This window comes from Sminthopsis crassicaudata, chromosome 4, assembly GCF_048593235.1.
Source record: "Sminthopsis crassicaudata isolate SCR6 chromosome 4, ASM4859323v1, whole genome shotgun sequence".
Lineage (NCBI taxonomy): Eukaryota > Metazoa > Chordata > Mammalia > Dasyuromorphia > Dasyuridae > Sminthopsis > Sminthopsis crassicaudata.
Window position 1 is genome coordinate 94,735,015 of NC_133620.1, and position 12,429 is coordinate 94,747,443.

The window sequence follows — 12,429 nt, forward strand, 5'->3', positions numbered from 1 at the left end:
CTAAATAAATGAATTAATGAATGAATAAAGATAGTGTTTTTTCTGGGTATTAAAAATATTCATGAATAGAGAATAAGAGGATTTTACTCCAAAGTTTTAGGCCAATTTGTAGTGGCCAGATAATTAGTTGGCACAAGAAATATGAATTGTGAATCATTGTATAAAACATCTTTGAATCGGAACAAGAATTTCTCAGGAGCTGTTTATCACAGGTGATTATAAATTTTCAGAGGTTACTCTGTGGTAGCATGAGCTCTGGAGGAAAGGTTTTGAACACAGACCTGAAAATTGGTATTGGATAGTCCCTGGATTAATCTAGTTTAGTACCCAAAGTTTGGCCACCATGAAATGAATTTTGGAAGATCCATAGTAATTCCTAAAGACTGTCTATCTGTTGTGCAGGAATTAAAATCTATTTCAGGATTGAAAAAGAAATCATTTATCTCTTAAAATATCAAAGTATCCCAATGTCCACTAAAGAAGGTTCCTCTCCTTATCAATCAAAAAAAAAAAAAATGTGGAATTAAAATTGGTCAACCAATAAGCAGTTACTGCAAATTTGCCATTTTTCAAGCACCATGCTAAACAAAGAGGATGCAAAGAAAAACCAAAATACCTGTCCCTGACTTTAAGAAGCTTATATTTTAATGTAACAGACAATAAATACATTAATCAGTAAGAATTTGTTAAGTGCTTACTATGTGTCAAGCACTCTGATAAGTGCAAGGACATAAATGGTGAAGGGGGTGGGTGGGGCTTCCTTCAGGATGCTCACACTCTAAAACAAAAGAATTCTAGGTTGTGTGAAGTGATTTGCTCAAAGTTATCCAATTGATTAATGACAGAGATCAAATTATATTATCCTTTCTGTAATGCAGAGACTGTCTAATTGGAACATAACAATAAATGTATGGTAATGTGACTCATTTGCATATCCCTCAGGATGCAAAGAAGTGCAAAGAGGATATCAAAGAGATATTCTCTTAATTAAATACATAATATCTACATGGGTTCTTGCACTCTTTAAAGTTATTTATATTAAGGTGATTCTGATATGCCCAATAAATAAATAGTAAATAAGATATAAAAATTAGTGGACTTATATTCAGCATAATATATTTGGGGAAAATATTTGGGATACATAACACCACTACTATGTACACTTATATTGTGCAGTTTACTATTACAAAGATAACTATAACAGCATCCTTAGAAAATACTTTCAAAAGAAGTAACAGCATTTTTCAAGGTCCCATTCAAATCATATTATATAAATGCACAATTTAAAAAATGATTCCTCTTGACTCTAAAGCATTCTGTTTTCTCTTTGTATCTATCAAGGGCTACAGTGGACTAATTTAGGGGAAAAAGTGATTAATTCAGAGTCAAAGAACAGCAATTCCAATCCCAACTCTGTATTCCCAATGTGGCATTGGGTAAATCACTTTATCTTTCAGGGCCTCCATTTTTTCACCTGTAAAAAAGAAGTAGTTGGACTAGATCATAGAATCTGAGAATTAAAAAAGACCTCAGAAACTATTGAGTATAAACAGTACCTGAACAAAAATTCCCTTAAAACTTTGCCCAACAACTGGTCATTCAGCTGGAAGATCTCTGTTGTGAGGATGGGGGGGATTCTACTTCCTCCTACATATTACCAGGAGAGAGGAAAGCTCTGAACTTTCTTTTGTCCTTGGTCTTATATAATATCTCCATGGCACTGGTGTAGAAGAGATATTTAATTGGTATTATCAGAATACAAAGTAAAAGGAAATTCATAGCTCAGCAACAAATGTACCATCAAGTACCAGATGAACAATGAAGCACAAGGATAGTCTTGGAAATCATTAGCTTAATAGCATTTTAAATCTATCAATAAAACTTCTATATAATAAAAATAGATGATAACAATAATCCTAGAAATACAAGGTATACCTTATTCCTGGAAAGGGGATGGATTACATTAGATTACACACAGTTATCCTCTTTGAGAACAAAGGATGAACAATGACATATCTTATCATTCATTCACATGGGCTTTCCTAACAGAGACAGAGAAACAAAAAGAGCCACAGAAAGGTAGAGAGAAATAAAGTATGAGATAGTGAAAGAGCTACAGAGGAAAAAAAGGAGAAATAAAGAGATAGACAGAGCTAGATACAGTGAAAGCCAGTGAGGTGCTGAGACAGTGAGAGAAATTGTGCTTGCAGCCTGTTTAAAAAAATAGATTTTTCTCACACTGCTATTGAGTCATATCAACTCCAACAACAACAAAGAGAAGCAGAGCAATCCAGTTTAGGAGAGATGGAGGACCAGAGCTTGGGAAGAAAGAGGCTTGAGAGTGGTTCAAAGGTTGAGAAGGTGGGAGAGAAGGGAAAGTCAATATGGAATTCTCAGGCTTTTATTCCTTATTCACTCAGCTAGAAGCCATGAGCTGTCAAATATGGCTCTATCAAAGAAGTTTTATGGAACTAGTTACTAACTATGATATTACCAAAGTAAATGGGGATTTGAAGATACTCTGTAACATGAGGGGGTTCTTTTTTTAAATGTATCTAATTTACAGATTTATATGTGTATATATACGTATATGTCTATGTGTGTATGCATGTATGCATACATACATATATACATATATATATATATATTATACTTACCAAGGCTAAATTTGCTACTTTAATTGCCATATATTCCTTCTAATTCTTGTCTTTTGGGCCAAAGAGAACTTTAATCTCTCTTCTACACGACAGTCCTTCAAATACTTGAAAGGAGATATCATAATCCCCATGATTCTTCTCTTCTCCAAGATAAACATCCCCAACCTTCAACTAATTCTCAAATGGTACAGTCCTGAGGTCCTTTCTCCTACTGATTATCCTCTTTTGCTCACTTTGCAGCTTATCAAAGTCCTTCCTAAAATGTGACATCCAAAACTGAGCCCAATACATTAGGTAAGCTATGACCAGGACAAAATGCAGAAAGACTGTCTCCTTCTTAATCCAAGATACAATCCCTTCCTCAATGCAGTTCTAAGAAAACATTTGTTTTGTGGATTGCCATATCCAATTGTTTATTGATACTGTGCTTGAAGTCTGTTTAAAAAAAAAAAAAGATTTTCTCACACTGCTATTGAACTCCATCTTATATTTTGTGCTGTAGATTTTTTTTTCTAATCCAAGCATAGGACTTTAAATTTATCCCTATTAAATTTTGTCTCATCAATTTTGACCTTACATTCTAGTCTAATTCAGTCATTCATTACGCTAGCTATATGTCTTAGCTTACCAGCATATGAAAACTAAATGACCATGGCATCTATGTTTTTATTCAAATCTTGAATGTTAGAAATGTTAGAAAGCCCACATCTCTTGAGTACTCCACTAGTACTCAGGTTAACATCCAAGATGAATGACTACTATTTTTGCCCATTCCTTCACATCTACCTATTCTACTAGCCCATTTTACAATTTATCCAATAAAATATGAGGAATTTTATCAAATTTTGCAGTAAAATCTAGATAAACTCTAGCTATGCCATGACCTTTTTTAAAAAAATAAAACCTTTTATGTTCTTTAATGGATTTCTGCTCCCTTTTCTTCAATTCACTAATCTCTCCTTTGATACCACCTACTAGAATTTTGCCACAAACTGAAATCAATCTCACTGGCACTGCAATTTCCAAACTCCCTTAAGCTTCCTTATTTTGAAAATTGAGATGGTTAACAATAGAAGAACAAGAATTTAAGAATACCTCAAAGGACCAAGCCATGTCAATTGATATAGAACATATTTCTTTTATCTACAAGGAAAGGAAGATAGAAATAGTAGGATGAAAATTTTTATTTCAAAGTAAAATTATAATTTTTGCTTTAAGTGATGTGTCTAGCCCTTCTAGTGTTAATATTCTTCCATCCAGTATTTCTCTTATTCAACACAATCCTTCAAAAATTATTTTCAGGGATTCAGCATCATATCTTCTTATTTTTTCATTACTCTAGAAAGTAACTTACCTAGAACATCTATGAGTGCTTTCACTATCTCCTTACTTATGTTGAATATCAGATCCTTCGAAGTCTATTCTGTATCCCTTCCTTCAAACTATTCATTTCCCTAATATCATTTTTTTGTTTGTTTGTTTTTTGAGTTGTTGGGATTTTTTGTTTTTGTTTATGGAAACTAGGTCTCTATATTTCCTGGGTTGGAAGTAGAAACAGCAGCAGCCTTTCATGGGCTGGCCCCACTAATGATTAACACAGAAGTTGGCCTGCTCCATTTTCAATCTCACTAATTGCTCCTTGCTAGATTCCTGATGGTCCTTTCCTTCTAGGGACCTTAACCCATCAGTGATGGGAGTATAGAGGACACCATATCAGCTTTAGCCCAGCTCTCCCCAACTTATGCCATCAAGGAGCTTCAGCCTCACCTAAACTTGTAAGGAATGCAAGTGTATATCACATCCTGTGCCCAATATAGCTTCAAAAAATTCTTATTATCCATACCTTTTCTTACCATTCTCATTTCATTTCCTTCTCATTCAGAACTTCTGACAGAAGAATACTGTATGTACCATCCCTTCTACATCAGCCTTTTTAGATAATGTCCTTTTTTCCCTGCCATAATAATTTAATATTTATTATGTTTTTAGAACTTTATTCCTAGTCATTTTTTTAAATTCCTGAGATCATTTAAAAGGGGAAAAGGGACATGTATGTACAAAAGCATTGATAGCTGCTCTTTTGGAGAGTGTGGGGGACAAAGAAAGGTAAAAAGGATTGCAGATTTCATATGAGAAGACTTGGATTTGACTCCAGGCTCTACTACTTATTATGAGCTTGGATAAATAACTTATTTCTTACTTCATTACTTAATTATACTTAACCTGTCAATTTCTTATAAAATGTAGAACTTAGATTAGATGGTTTCCAGCTCAAACCTATGTTCAAGTCCTGTCTTACTCTTCATGACCCTATTTGGGGTATTCTTGGCAAAGATATTTGAAAGAAATTTGTCCTTTTCTTCCTCAGCTTATTTAACAGAAGTGGAAACTGAGGCAAACAGGATTAAGTGACTTCTCAGAGCCACACAACTAGTAAATGTCTGAGACTATAGTTGAATTTATGAAGATGAGTCTTCCTGACTCCAATTCCCAATCAATCTACTGTATCACCTAGCTGACCTTCTTTATCTTGGATAGTATTTTTAAAATGAAAACTCTTTTGAGGGCTGAGGGGGGGAAAGTGAGGGCATTATCATGACCAAAGATTTTATCACTTAGTAACTAAGCTACTGGTAATGAGCCTCCCTACAGTCTATTGGATTCTCTCAACAGCATCACACTTGTAACCTTATGACCTTCACCAATAGAGAAAACATAAACATTGATGACAACATCATTTCCCATGTTCTCCAGAATCTTATCGTCCTACAAAATCACATCAACTCTGAAACTCACACTTCCTCAATACCCCATACTCTTTCCTTGGATTGGAGAGGATAAAGTGTAAACTGTAGAGAGCTCCTCAGAGATCCTCCATTTAAGAAGGACACTCAGGGCAGCCATTTCATTATTTCCTGTTCAGCTTCAGTCCTCTGAACTTTCATTTGCACCCTCAATGGTGAACTTTTTATCTCCCTTTTCAGCTTCCTTTTATGTACTGTCCTTCCCCATTAGATTGGGAGTTCCTTGAGGAGAGGGACTGGTTTTTGTCTTAGTATTCCCAATTTAGCACAATATCTGGCATATAAAAGACTCTTAATAAAGATTTATTAATGCTTCACTGAATGAAAGATATATTGAAGTACTACAAGTCTTATTACCCTATACATTATTTGTTAAATATGGCACATAGTGATATTAGGCAGTCAGATGGTAAAGTAGATAGAAGACTACATCTGGACTCAAGAAGAAGTGTTCAAATCCTGCCCCAGATCTTGGCCAGCTGTTGATTCTGGGCAAATCACTTGAAATTTTTAAGCTTCAGCTTCTCATGAGTAAAAGTCAGACAAGAATAATTCCTATTTCCCAGTTATTGTGAGAAGGTAACATATGAAAAACTCTTTACAAACCTTATATTACTGCACAAATATTAGTTATTACTCAAAGATTATTCCCTAAAACCAAATTTACCCTCAAAGGATGCAATATCACTGAGAAGATTATGTATCATCTATGTTTGTCCAATCATTTTAATCTTTTCCAACTCTTCATGACTTCATTTGACATTTTCTCGGCAAAGATACTGTAGTAGTTTGCCATTTCCTTCCCCAGCTCATTTTACAGATGAGGAAATGGCCCAGGGTTACATAGTTGGTAAGTGTCTGAGGCTGAATTTGAACTCAGGAAGATGTTTTTCTGACTTCAGGCCAAGCAATCTACCTACAGTACACAACTAGCTGCACTTATCATTTATGTGCAATTTATATATAGACCTAGAGTCAAGAAGCCCTGAATACAAATTTGGCTTCAAACACATAAGCTGTATGACTCTGCGCAAGTCACTTAATCGTGTTTGCTTCAGATTCCTCAACTGTAAAATGGATGTGACAGTAGCATCTACCTTCTAAGATGATATTTATAAAGTGCTTACTTAGCACAGGGCCTGGTATATAGTAAGCACTTTATGAATGCATGTTCCTTTCCTTAATCAGGTCTTGAAAATGATTCCCAAAGTGGACCTTTGAGAAACAGTCACATCATATGAAACCTGATAAACAGAAACCCTCCTCAGGGTACTATTTAAAAAGATCAACCAATTTGTGAGATATATATTCTGTTTTTGTTTGCTTGTTTAGAACCCATTTATAATATATATACAAAAAAGGCAAAGTGGATCAGCTCACAACCCAGAATTTCTTGTCTTTTAATGCATTTTATTTAAAGAGTAAGGAAGCCAAAATAGCTGGAACAAGATGCTAATGTAGCCTAATCACCTGAACAGCTACCAAAGCTGGATTTCACATAGTCTGGCATTTCAGTGGGTATCAATTTAACATATTCACTAGGATAAACATATGCCTCTGGCTGTAATGGGAAGCAATTGCCAGGATTTTTGCTTTCAACAACTTGGGTGTGAATATTTGGCTTACTTTTTGGAAATTTAAAATCAGACTTAATGGTATGCAATACCAATTGTGTCAAATTTATGGGAACCACAGGGAATCAAACCTGCCACAAACATTTCAGGGATCTTCAGTTATATCTTTCTCCTACAGGAGTGGGGAAGGGAAATGTTCTAAGTTCTATGTAGACATTTGGGTTAGGATTTTCAATATCAATAGCTGTGAAATTTAATTATCTATGTATGCAATATAGTATCTGGTGGAAAGTAAAACCTAATAAATGCTTGATAATTGATTAATGGTATATCAAGGATTCTTATAATCTTTCCAAACCAATTAAGGTGCTCCAACCTGAGAATGCCTAATTTTGAGCATATCTTTATTTTAGTCATTTTGAAAGACTTCTAGGTTAGCAAGGTGACTTGAGATGGGCTGGAAATTTGCTTTTGTTTGACAGAGAAGTGTGAGGTAGTTAAAATTGCTTTCTTGTTCTCTAAAAAAATTCAATCTGCTCTCATACTTCCATTCAGTTCAGATTCCTGTTCACTGTTTTTGTTAGTGTCTATCTGAGATATATGTATGGGCCATATCAAAATAAAAAAAATTAGTCATCCAATTTTAAATAACTGTTTGAGTAATGAGCATTTTTTTTCATTTCTTTTTCCTACATGGATAATTTGGAACAAATATTTTAGGAGATTATGAATTATATTTAGAAGATTCCAGAGAGCTCTGGTGCTTGATGCAATTAGCACAGTGTCATCTGCAAACAGGACAATCTGAGAAATTTCAGTATCTGTAGGGAATCTCTCTTCAATATTAATTCCTCCAACTAAGTGGCAAGTACTTTTTATGCTTCACTTGCTATTAGTAATCAGAGGATCATCAAATAAAATTAACTTCATTGTTTCAGTTTTCAAGGACTCTTGAATAATTTTAACATATGTAGGGGAAGCAGAATGGCACAGTATTTAGAACACCTGGCCTGGCATCAGGAAAACCTGAGTTCAAAACCAGCCTCAAAGAATTACTAGCTATGTGACCCTGGGCAAGTCCCTTAACACTGTAATGAACTGGAGAAGGAAATGGCAAACCACTTCAGTATCTTTGCCAAGAAAAACCCAAACAGCATCACAAAAAGTTGGATATGGCTGAAATGACTGAACAAAAATAGATGATACATAATTTTCTCAGTGTTGGACTGAAATGACTGAACTACAACACAGTAGACATCTTTTGGGGGAAAGGTTTTTTTGCTTGATTATTGGAAACAGCTAAGTAGTGCAATGGAGAGAGTGAAGGATTTGGAATCAGCAAGATCTAAGTCCAAATGCTGACCTTCAGACACTAACAGTTTGATCCTGGGCAAATCTCTTAACCTCTCAGTCTCAGTTTCCTCATCTGAAAAATGGAGATAGTAGTATCTTGCTCAGAGGATTTTTTAAAGGATCAAATGAAATAACATATGTAAAAAGCTTTGTAAAACCTTAAAGTACTATGCTAATATTAGTGTTAGCTATATTAAATCAAATGCTTCAAATAATATTAAACACACTGGAAGCTTATATTTTCTGTACCTTTCGGTCAATTACATGATTATTAAAAAGTGAGTTGCTATAGAAAATCATTTGCAAAAATCTTTCCTTACTATTTCTTCACCAAAGGCCACAATCTCTTCTAATCTAGGCCATAGAGATTCCATCATTTCCTTCAAAATTTAGCTCATGTGCAACCTCCTGCAAAACCTTCTGATGGATCCTCCTGTTGCCAATGTTCTCCCCCTAGAAATTATTTTACAAATATTTTATATAATATTCTGTGTATACATTGTCTTCTCTTTCCTACTCCCAATACAGTTTTAATTACTTGCAAGCAGGACTGTTTTGTTATGCTAGAGCCTAGCTCAGCTCCTGGCACATATTAAGTGCTTGTTGAGTGGATGAATGGATTAGTAAACAAAATTAGTAATTATTTAACTTATTATTAATATTATTTATAGTAATTATGCAGTATATTATGTAATTATTACTTTAATAATTACCATATTAACACAAATATGGTAAATAATTAATTATTTGCCATAAAGTACCAACTGTGTGCCATACACTGTGCTAAACTTTGGAGATATAAACACAAAAACAAAGGGAGTCCCTGCCTTCAAAAAGTATATGTTGGGAGCAGCCAGATGACACAGTAGATAGAGCACCAGCCCTCAAATCAAATGGACCTAACTTCAGGCCTGACCTTGGGCATTTAACACTTAGTAACTGTATGATACTGGGTAAGTCATTTAACCCCAATTGCCTCACAAAAAAGCTTCCTTTCTCATAGAAAGAGAACACACACACGGAAATGGTAACTAAGGAGGAGTATTTTAATTTGAAAAATAATGATGATAAATGGAACTACAGGGGAGAAGGTTGATACAAGTGTTACAGGGACAATGGAAGGGCTCATTTTATTATGTCTGTAGAACTTGGGAGAAAGGAAGGTAGAATATATGTGAAGTCAAAATAGGATTTTTTTTGCCATGAGTAACTGAGCGATCAGCACCATGGGGCTCAGGATGGGATCTAGCAGGTAGACAACTATCAAGTGCTTCAGGAAGTGGTATGTGGTCTGGGCAACAGAATGACTAGTTGTCCAGGAAATGAAAAAAAAATGAATAAACAAATGAATGGTATGATATGACATGTAGATAGATCATTCTCACAAAGACTTTGTAAAGTTGAAAAAGTGGACAAATAAATCAGTATATGTTGTTATTTCCTACTACATCTTTTTTTACATAGTACTAATGTTCATGATTTTATCCCCAAGCATCTGATATCTTCCCCTCTTTCAGATATATTGAAAATCACAATCCTCTTAACATTGTGTTTTGTTCATCATGGATCTCCATGGCATTTAACCAAAGCATCAAACATTGTATTAATTTATCTTCAAAGCAGCAATTGAATATCAAGAAAAAGTATAACGTTTTTATTTTGTCCTTTTATCTTTTACCTGTTAAAAGAGGTAAATTTGTGTGCCATCATGGAATTCCAGAGTTGGAAGTAGCCCTCTAGTCTAACCTGCACCTAACTAGGAATTTCATCTTTAACATACCAAAATGATTATCCAACCTTTTTATGAGGAATCTTACTAAGGAGGATCCCACCTCTGTGCCTTGCTTCCTCCAGAGGCAATTCATTTTATTTTTATTATGCTATTTTATATACATAGATAGATGATAGATAGATAGATAGATAGATAGATAGATAGATAGATAGATAGATAGATAGAGACATAGAGACATAGAGACATAGAGACATAGATACTTAGATACATAGATAGATTTGATATTATGATAGGGGTAGCTCTGGACAAATCCCAGAGTGAATCAATGGGCATGAATCATGCAAAAATAATAGTTATGCAAAAATCATTTCTATCTAATTTTGTTATATGACTCTTAAACAGCTGGTTTATCTTTGAAATCCCATAAACTCAGTTTCCTTTTCTTGAACACAGATCAGATGATGAAGTAGAAAAGAAGAATATTTTGTGGCAATAAAAATCCAAATTGCAGATTAAATACTGCTATGGCAAAACCAAAAACTAGAGGTTGAGCACAAATAAAATTGAAAGTTAATTAAAAGATGTAATCAAAGAACACCCTCAGTGGCTTAAAATCTACATTTGTCTCTATAGAAAACTCAGCACACATTGTCACAATTATTCCACATAGTTTAAAAAAATCAGAATGTAAAAGGTCACATCAGAAAAAAAAAGGAGGGAAAACAGAAGACAGACAGATATATTTAGGGGGAGATTTCATAATCTAACAAAAGAAAGAAAATACAATAACAAAAAAAAAATGATTAAATAAAATTTAAAGGCTTTTTCATGAACGAAATAAATGTAACTAAAATAAAAAGAGAAATTGTTGAGTGGGACAAAGATTTGTCTTAAATGTTTCAAAAGAAAAAAAGTCTGATACTCAAAATATGTAATGAATTGCTATAAGTATAGAGTTAAATAAAATGCTCAATATAACTGTTACAAAGGAAGAATACAAACCATCAATAATCAGAATCAAAGCATTCCAAACTATTCATAAGTGATATTAAAATTAAAACAACTCTGACCTTTTGCCTCACATCCAACAAATTGTTCCAAAAGATAGATATAATATTAAAAAGCTGTGGGACAGTAGTCACACTAATAAACCACTTATACATAAGGAAATTGATTCATCTGTTCTGAAAAACAATTTGGAATTCAATTCCTATCAATAAGCATGCCTGCTATGTGCTATATACAGCAGCAGGCACTTATAATTCATATCTTTTGACATCTAATCCCACTACATGGCATGTACTCCCAGGAAGTCAAAGACAGAGAAAAAGATTCCATATATATTTAAACATGCTTAAAAATACTTTTGTAGTAACAAAAATCTATGAACAAAATGAGTGTCCATCAAATGAGGGAATGCCTGAATAAATTATAACACATTAATGTATTGAAACATGACTTTCTATTAAACCAACAAATAAGAGGAATTTAAGGAAACATGAAAAAAACCCTACATGAACTGTGAAGTGATAGTGAAGAAAATAAAGCATGCACATAATGAATATAATAATACAAATTAAAAGAACACAAAAAATACCTACAATTATTTTGAATACAATGAAAACAGATGATTTCAGATGAAGAGACATACATCCATTCTCTGGAGAATGAGGGTAGATTGTGACAAAGCATCAATGCCAAATGAAAGAAACTCTGACAGATATGGTAATTGCATCACTTATTTAGTTTTTCTTTAATATAAAGGACAGATTGTCAGAGAAGTCATATTGGAAAATAACTGTGAGGTTATTATAAACAAAATAAAAGAGGTTGATAAAAGTTTTTAATAATATTATTTTATTATAAATTTTATAAATATTAAGATCATTTAAGTACAATCTAAAATATATGCATAAAATCATAAATTCTAAACTAAGGTTTGTTTTTTAAAGAATATGAATAATAATTTTAACAAAGTAATGACTATTTATTTCATCATAAGTCTTGAGCTCCTGTCTATTTTCAGTAAAAATAATAACAGCTATTATTTACATAACGCTTTAAGGTTTACAAATAATTTAACATTAGCTCATTACAACAACCCTGAGAAACAGGTGCTATTATCTCTTCCAGAAGACCTGAGTTCAAATCCCATATGAGGCAATTTCGAGATCCTTCATAGAAAAGTGCTGAATTTTTACTTTTGTTAATCTAACTACTGAATTATAACTAAATGATAAAGCAGAATAATAGAAACTGAGATGAATTATTCTTCTTTCCTTTTTTCCTTCCTTTCCCTTCCCTTATTT

General features: G+C 33.5%; 1 long non-coding RNA gene across 2 annotated transcripts in view; it reads right to left on the minus strand.

Moving 5' to 3' along the window:
- The window catches only part of LOC141540992 (uncharacterized), a 224,417-nt gene extending 212,628 nt beyond the window's left edge, over positions 1 to 11,789 (minus strand). For both annotated transcript variants that reach the window (XR_012481620.1, XR_012481621.1), the window contains exon 1: positions 11,722 to 11,789. This is a non-coding gene — a long non-coding RNA (uncharacterized LOC141540992). The remainder of the gene's footprint in view (positions 1 to 11,721) is intronic.
- Between the last annotated feature and the right edge of the window lie 640 nt (positions 11,790 to 12,429).